The following is a 6,200-nucleotide window of genomic DNA, read 5'->3' as shown; positions in this document are numbered from 1 at the left end:
CCTGGCAGATCTTTTAGGGGAAGGAAGCTCTGAAAGGATAAAAGGGAAGGTGCTCTCATAGGTAAATAACTCACTGAAAAATAGGAGACAGAGTGCAGATCAGACTTAATGGAGGGAAATTACTCAGAGACGGAGAAAAGGGGAGTTTTCCAACTGTCTGAACCTTCCAGCAAGCTCATAAATATCTTGGACAAGGAGAGGAGATAGCAAAGTGTGTAACATACAAAATCCGTCAGGATGTCAGCATTAAAACTGGATACAGAGTGTTACAGGAGGATCCCCTGCTGCTGAGCTGTTGGGTGAGGGAGTGCTGGGTGAAATCCCCTGTAAATAGCACAAAATGCCACACATGAGCAGAGCCACTTTTAAGTAAAATTCACAACGTTCCTGTTATTATTGTTGTTATTATCATCATCATTAGCATTAGCATTAGCTGGCTGGGAACTATGTGGGACAAGCAGAAAGTGCCTTTTATGCAGCTGTGTAAACCTGTGGTGATCGCACAGCTCCTGGTCACCAAAAAGTGTGGAAAAAGAAAGGGAAATCAGGCTTGGTGGAAGGGCAGAAAGGTATCTGGTACCATCCCAGCGATGGGTTTTTCTGAGAAAATAGAAAGAATAGTGAGACTTTCATGTGGGAAAAAAGTGATTAGCAGAGGATATGAAAGAGAGGATATGAAATTAGGAGAGCAGAGGAGAAGGCAGATAAGAGAGTACTTAGAACAAAGTAAGTGATGGCATCGAATGGGAACCAGAAGCTTTAAAACACCCAAAAGGCAACACATGGTGTGTAGTGAAACTGGTGCTGGTTGCCCAGGGGATGTAGATGCCAGAAGTAAAATGGTTTTGAGAGCCCAGATCAAGAGGTAGCAAATGCAGAGATGCAAATGCACCCTCTGGCTCAGGAAGTTCCTAAACCAGGGCTTCCAGAAGCTGCTGGTGCTCCTGTGGGATGCAGCACCCTCCAGGTGTGTGCTTACCTAGCCCAGCTCCCAGGTGAGGCTGAATCTTGGTCCACAGCCCCTGGGGAAATTCCGCTTGTGCAGGCAGTGCCATGCACTGGCATCACAGGGAGTAACTCTGGATGATCCCAAAGAGCCTTTTGCATGACCTTGGAGTTTATGCCTCTTCCTTGAGCACCTCCATCAGCCGATCTTGGCGGGCTTTGCATCCGCGACTCTTCTCTTGCCTGGGAGAGGCCACACCTGGGAGTCGCGTCCCTGGAGAATCAATCCTGGAGCAATGCTGATGGATCCTCTTAAGGGAAGACAGACAACTGGCAGTGAATTCCAGCTGGATGGCTTCCTGAACCGCCCCGGCACGCCCGGAAAGCATCCCAGAGCAGCCACATTACTCCAGCACAGGCTGATGAAATCTCTTGATTTCTCTCCCTGGGAAATCTCACCTCCTGCAGTGCTCTCGGCATCCTCCCCCTCTCCTCCCTCCTGCTCATCCTGAGTCCCTTTCATGTCATGTCTTTGATCTTTACTAGGGAGGGGGAAAGGGATTAGAGGGCAGAAAAAGACCACCCTTAAAACCTAACACGCAAAGAGCACGATTTCTGTGGTGTCATCAAGGTGTGCTCCAGGTCAGTGCCCTGCCATGGCCAGTCCAGCAGCCGAGGTTCTCCCAGCTCTTCAGTTCATGATCTTTTCTTAGCACAAGCAGGGGAAACTCATGCAGGCACAGCTTTCAGAAAATGTTTTAGTAATGTTATTTGAGACTGAAGGCATCTGAACACAGAGGGATTGAAGCTGGGCAGTCTCTGTTTGGGTTGCACATAAGCTGGTGGCAAGGGAAGCAGTTGGAAATGGCTGATTCCACATACTTGTGACTCAAGTCACAAATGCAAGATCTGCTCAAACTCTTTCTTCAGGTACTACAGCCATGCTTGCACACGTGTGTACATGTACAACACCATGTGCATTCATTTTCCCACATTGATTAGCTAATCAGTGCTAATCATTGTTTTTCCAAGCAGAATCTCCTGTGTTTGTTTGCTTCCCACATATTTAATTTTAAAGGCTCTGCTCCTACAGCTGGTGATAAGCAACCAACAAGAATTTGTTGTGACTGTTCTGAAAAGTTGTTTTAAATTGCCCTCTATAGATCTATATGTGGGCATTTCTTTCCTTTGATCTCAGGAACATTCAGGAAAAGGGAAATAGGAAAAATCATGTCTGTATGCCTTTGCTGGGCTATGCTTACCTTGTATAAGAGTTCTGGGCAGGCTTAAGAGATCTGGGAAGGGACCGTGGTGTGTGTGACAACAGGCAGTGACTTAGAGAGAAAGGGGCTGTCTGGAGCAGTGGCTTGGGTGCAGCTTTTTAGGCAGCCCTGTTGTTGGATGGTTCCAAGTAAACTGCTCAGCACCTGCCTGTCAGTAATTCCCCAGGTGGAAGGGGCTGGGGAAGAGCCTGAGCCTGAGCTGGACTCAGAAGCAATTTGTGCAACCTGTGGAACACCGTGCAACATGTGTCATTCCTGTCTTGCATCACTGCTCTCTGCTCTTATTGCCTGGAGTTCTGTTGCACCCTGGCTCTGTGAGATATGAATTGGTGTTACTTTCCAGTCCTAATAATTTTTCAGTCAGCTGTACAGATTTTCACAAAGAGCAAACATCAAAAAGCCTCAAAAGCAAACACCTAGCAGTGATGTGAATCCTGGGGTGCCCTTAGCCTGCCTCTTCTGAAATATTTGAGGAGCAGCTTGATGTCTTATCTTTAGATTTTATTGTACTTCACCTTAGAGGAATAAAATGGTTGGGAGGTGGCCATAAAATTTCCTCTGAAAAACTGGGAGAAACTTCATAGAATCATGGAATATCCTGAATTGGAAGAGACCCACAAGAATTATCAAGTCCAGTCCCTGGCCCTGCACAGACATCCCAACAATCCCACCCTGTGCGCCCCTGAGAGCGTTGTGCAAACGCTCCTGGAGCTCTGGCAGCCTTGAGGCCATGCCCATTCCCTGGGGAGCCTGTTCCAGTGGCTTAGTGGCTTTTTTAGTAGCTTTCACTTAGTGGTTTTTCCTGCAGCATGTGTTCTCTGGATTGCGGGGTCAAGGCCCCAGCAGCTGCAGAGCCTGGGAATGTTCAGCCAGGTGTAGCTGACACTTTTCTTTCTCCTTTTCTTTGAATGCAGCATCTGAAGAGGAGGTCCAGGATGTCCACGAACACTCAGTTTAATAAAACACTGGCCTGTTTGCTCGCTGGGAGATGGAGTGGACACAGATGTTCATGGAGCTGCTCACATCTGGCTCTGCCCAGCCCTGCCCCGCCCAGCCACAGACTGCCAAGAGCAACGGGACACTCGTGGTCTCCTGACACGTCCCCACGGCCCGAGGTCACCCAGACAGAGCGCGGCTCTCCGGGCCCGTCTCCGCTGAAGGCACAGGCAGCCCATCGTCATCCCGTGGCATCGCTCCGAGCTGGGCAGGGCTCCCGGGGAGAGCTCACCGAGTGAGTGCAAGCTGCTATTTTGGCATGTTCATGCCACAGAAGGTTTTGCTAAACACTGCAAAAATAAACAAGCCTTCGAGACCAAAAGCTGCAGAAATTACTTTCTGTGGCCTGGTAGCTCCTGACTTCATTTCCTCACTTAGGTCAAAAGCCAGACTTCTTCAATTAACTTTTCCATGCTTATTTCAGACACAGGAACAAGCTATTCTCCATCTCACCGCTCACAGGGCTGCCCTGCAAGGTGCTGCTTCTGACTTCAGTGGAAACCAAGAGCTCTCACCACTTTTGGTCACCTCAGTGTCCCTCAGCTGACGCCGTCTTGGCCACTGGCTGTGTTTGCCAGCAGCAGGAGAGGGGAAGACACAGGGACGTCAGCATTTCTGGGAAGGAGCTGGGTCAGACTCTCTCCATTGCAAAGAATCCACCCTCTCATCTGGCAGTGTGAACAAGTCTCTCACTCATCCTCTTAACTCCTCCACCTACCCTCAAATAGCTGTCATGGCCAACCCTGCTAAAAGCATATTTCAAACATATCTCAGATGTCCCCATCCACTGGAGTTATGGAAAATCCTGGAGTTCACGTGGCTCCTGCTTCTCTCCTTCCTCTCATTGCCCCAAGACACAGCAAAAATTCCCAGCAAAAGCCTCCATAATAAATGCAGAGCAGAGCTCTATCCATCACCCAGCCTTAACTTCATATTTCTGAGACTCCTGAAATGATCCTTCAAAAGGATTTTTCTGTCTTTTCCAACATTTTGATGATTTAGGGAGAAAACTTGAGAAATCATCAGGCTCTGGTTTATTACTTCCCCCCCCATTTATGAGTATTTTGGATTTTTCTGAATGTCACTAGTTCTTATTTCCTACATCTCATAATTTGCAGACATTCAAGCAAAATAAAACCTGCCAAATGCAAAACACATAGAACCCATGCAGCTTTCAAACAGCAAAGAATTCCTGTCAAGTTCATTGCCCTAAATGATCAGTCAGGCCAAAGAATCAGCCAGATTCCCACATGAAGTGCACATTTCTATGGCACCAAGCGCTTCCAAGCACAGGGAGGCATTGGTGAGGATACAACACTGGAGCTGAAGATAACTCCTGACAGTTGAAACTTGATGTAGGGACAGACTTTCCCTTCTGCTCAGTAAAGCTTCCTGTGTCTTCCCTTGAAGCAGCAGCTTCTCAAGAGAGTGCTCTGGTGATGCAGTCCCAGTTCAGGATAATCCTCTGCCTTCCTTTGTTGGTGGGAAAGCTTTTTATGGGGTTTGCTGCCCTTAATCCTCGAAAAAAGCATCTTTGTCCCAGCTGCTAATCAGTCCCTGGCAGTCAAGTGATCAGCCAATAGCACTGTTCTAAACCCAACATTATTCCCTTGTAGTGCTCATTCCGTGTCTCCTGTGACCAGGCCCCTGTGGGACCTTTCAGTCTAGGGAAGAGCTGAATTTCTTTCATCAAAGAACCCAGCAGAATTACATTTAGACCTTTCCAGGCTCTTGCTTGTCCTCCAGTGCAAGCAGAAGACACAAGCTCAGATGTTTTCTCCTGTGCAGGGAAGTCAATCTTAAACTAGAGGAAAAATCCAGGAGTGGATCTGGATTCACCCCAATTCAGCTTCTTGTGCTCCTGGTCCGTGGCTTGTCTGAACCAGCTCCCCATGTCCTTGACCATCCTGGAAGGCTCAGAGTCAGGGTGCTCCCTCTGCTTTCTTTAGGAGTCAGGAAGGCAGAGAGCCTCCAGGGATGCATTTCACTGCTCAGAGGAACAAGTGCAGCTCTAACGTCCTCTCTTTCACTCGTTATCACTAACAAAGGAGGAGATTCCTGAATTTGCAAGCCACAAGCTTCTTTGGGAAAGTGGTCAGCACTCGTGCACCCTGTGCACTCCCCACTGCAGTATTACCAGGCTGCCAGGGCAACGCCTGCTTCCAAGTGTCTCCTTTTCCTGACCTTATGCTGCTGTTCCTTTTCACGTAGAAAAGGCTGGAGTGCAGGTCTGCCTCGGTGGGGGCTCAGGGGGAGGAGAGGAAGGTGGGTTTGAAAGATCCTCCTCAGTAGATGGATGACTATCCTTGGCTGCCTGGAAGGGAAGAAGCAGGATCTGAGAAAATAGGGAATGGTTCCTCACAATTCCTTTACCTCTGGCTTCTGAGTGATGCTTTTGAGTGCTCAGTGCCTGTGGGCTCCGCCATGGAATCTCTTCAGCATCCCTGCAATGATGCAGAGTTCATTTTCCTTCCTTGCATCCGAAGTCACAGCCGAAAACTGATGGAAGCCAGAGCATCCCAAGCTCCCTCTATCCAAGCTGAAGGTCCAGCCCTTCCCCAGGGACCCCTTTCCCCGGAGCTCCCACCCCCTGAACTGGGCATGTGGTCAGGCTGGCTGGGTACCTCCCCTCCTACACAAATCCTTCAGATCCTTTGGAAATGTGAATATCGGTTCGTTTTGTTGTTGCTTTTTGTTTCGTTTGTTTTTTTGCTGAGTCTGTCCTGGCTCTCGGGGCTTGGGAATAAATTATGACCCAGGAAAAAAAAAAAACAAACACCACACACAGAAGAAAAAAAAAGGAAGAATACGTTTTATATATATGCAAAACTGTGTATTTATGTCCGATAAACACAAAGATGTGTGAATATGCTGATGTGCTCAGAAATATATTTATTTACTAATATATTTATCCATGTACCGGTCTGCTGCCTGCGTTTGTTCTTTGTGCGCGGGGCTGCGCCGCCGGAGGAGCCC

General features: G+C 48.2%; 1 protein-coding gene across 2 annotated transcripts in view; it reads left to right on the top strand.

The window, feature by feature from the left end:
• Positions 1-6,200, top strand: part of SUPT4H1 (SPT4 homolog, DSIF elongation factor subunit) — an 18,523-nt gene that overhangs the window by 9,505 nt on the left and 2,818 nt on the right. The window contains exons 1-2 of one of the 2 annotated variants that reach the window (XM_017738142.1): positions 1,435-1,444; positions 3,830-3,833. The gene's annotated coding sequence lies outside the window, so the exon portion shown is untranslated. Of the gene's footprint in view, positions 1-1,434; positions 1,445-3,829; positions 3,834-5,144; positions 5,152-6,200 lie in introns of those variants that run through there. The other variant, XM_017738144.1, reaches the window with a different exon arrangement.

The sequence above is a fragment of the Corvus brachyrhynchos genome, unplaced genomic scaffold (assembly GCF_000691975.1).
Source record: "Corvus brachyrhynchos isolate BGI_N302 unplaced genomic scaffold, ASM69197v1 scaffold137, whole genome shotgun sequence".
NCBI classification, from domain to species: domain Eukaryota; kingdom Metazoa; phylum Chordata; class Aves; order Passeriformes; family Corvidae; genus Corvus; species Corvus brachyrhynchos.
This window is presented reverse-complemented; position numbering and strand designations above follow the sequence as displayed.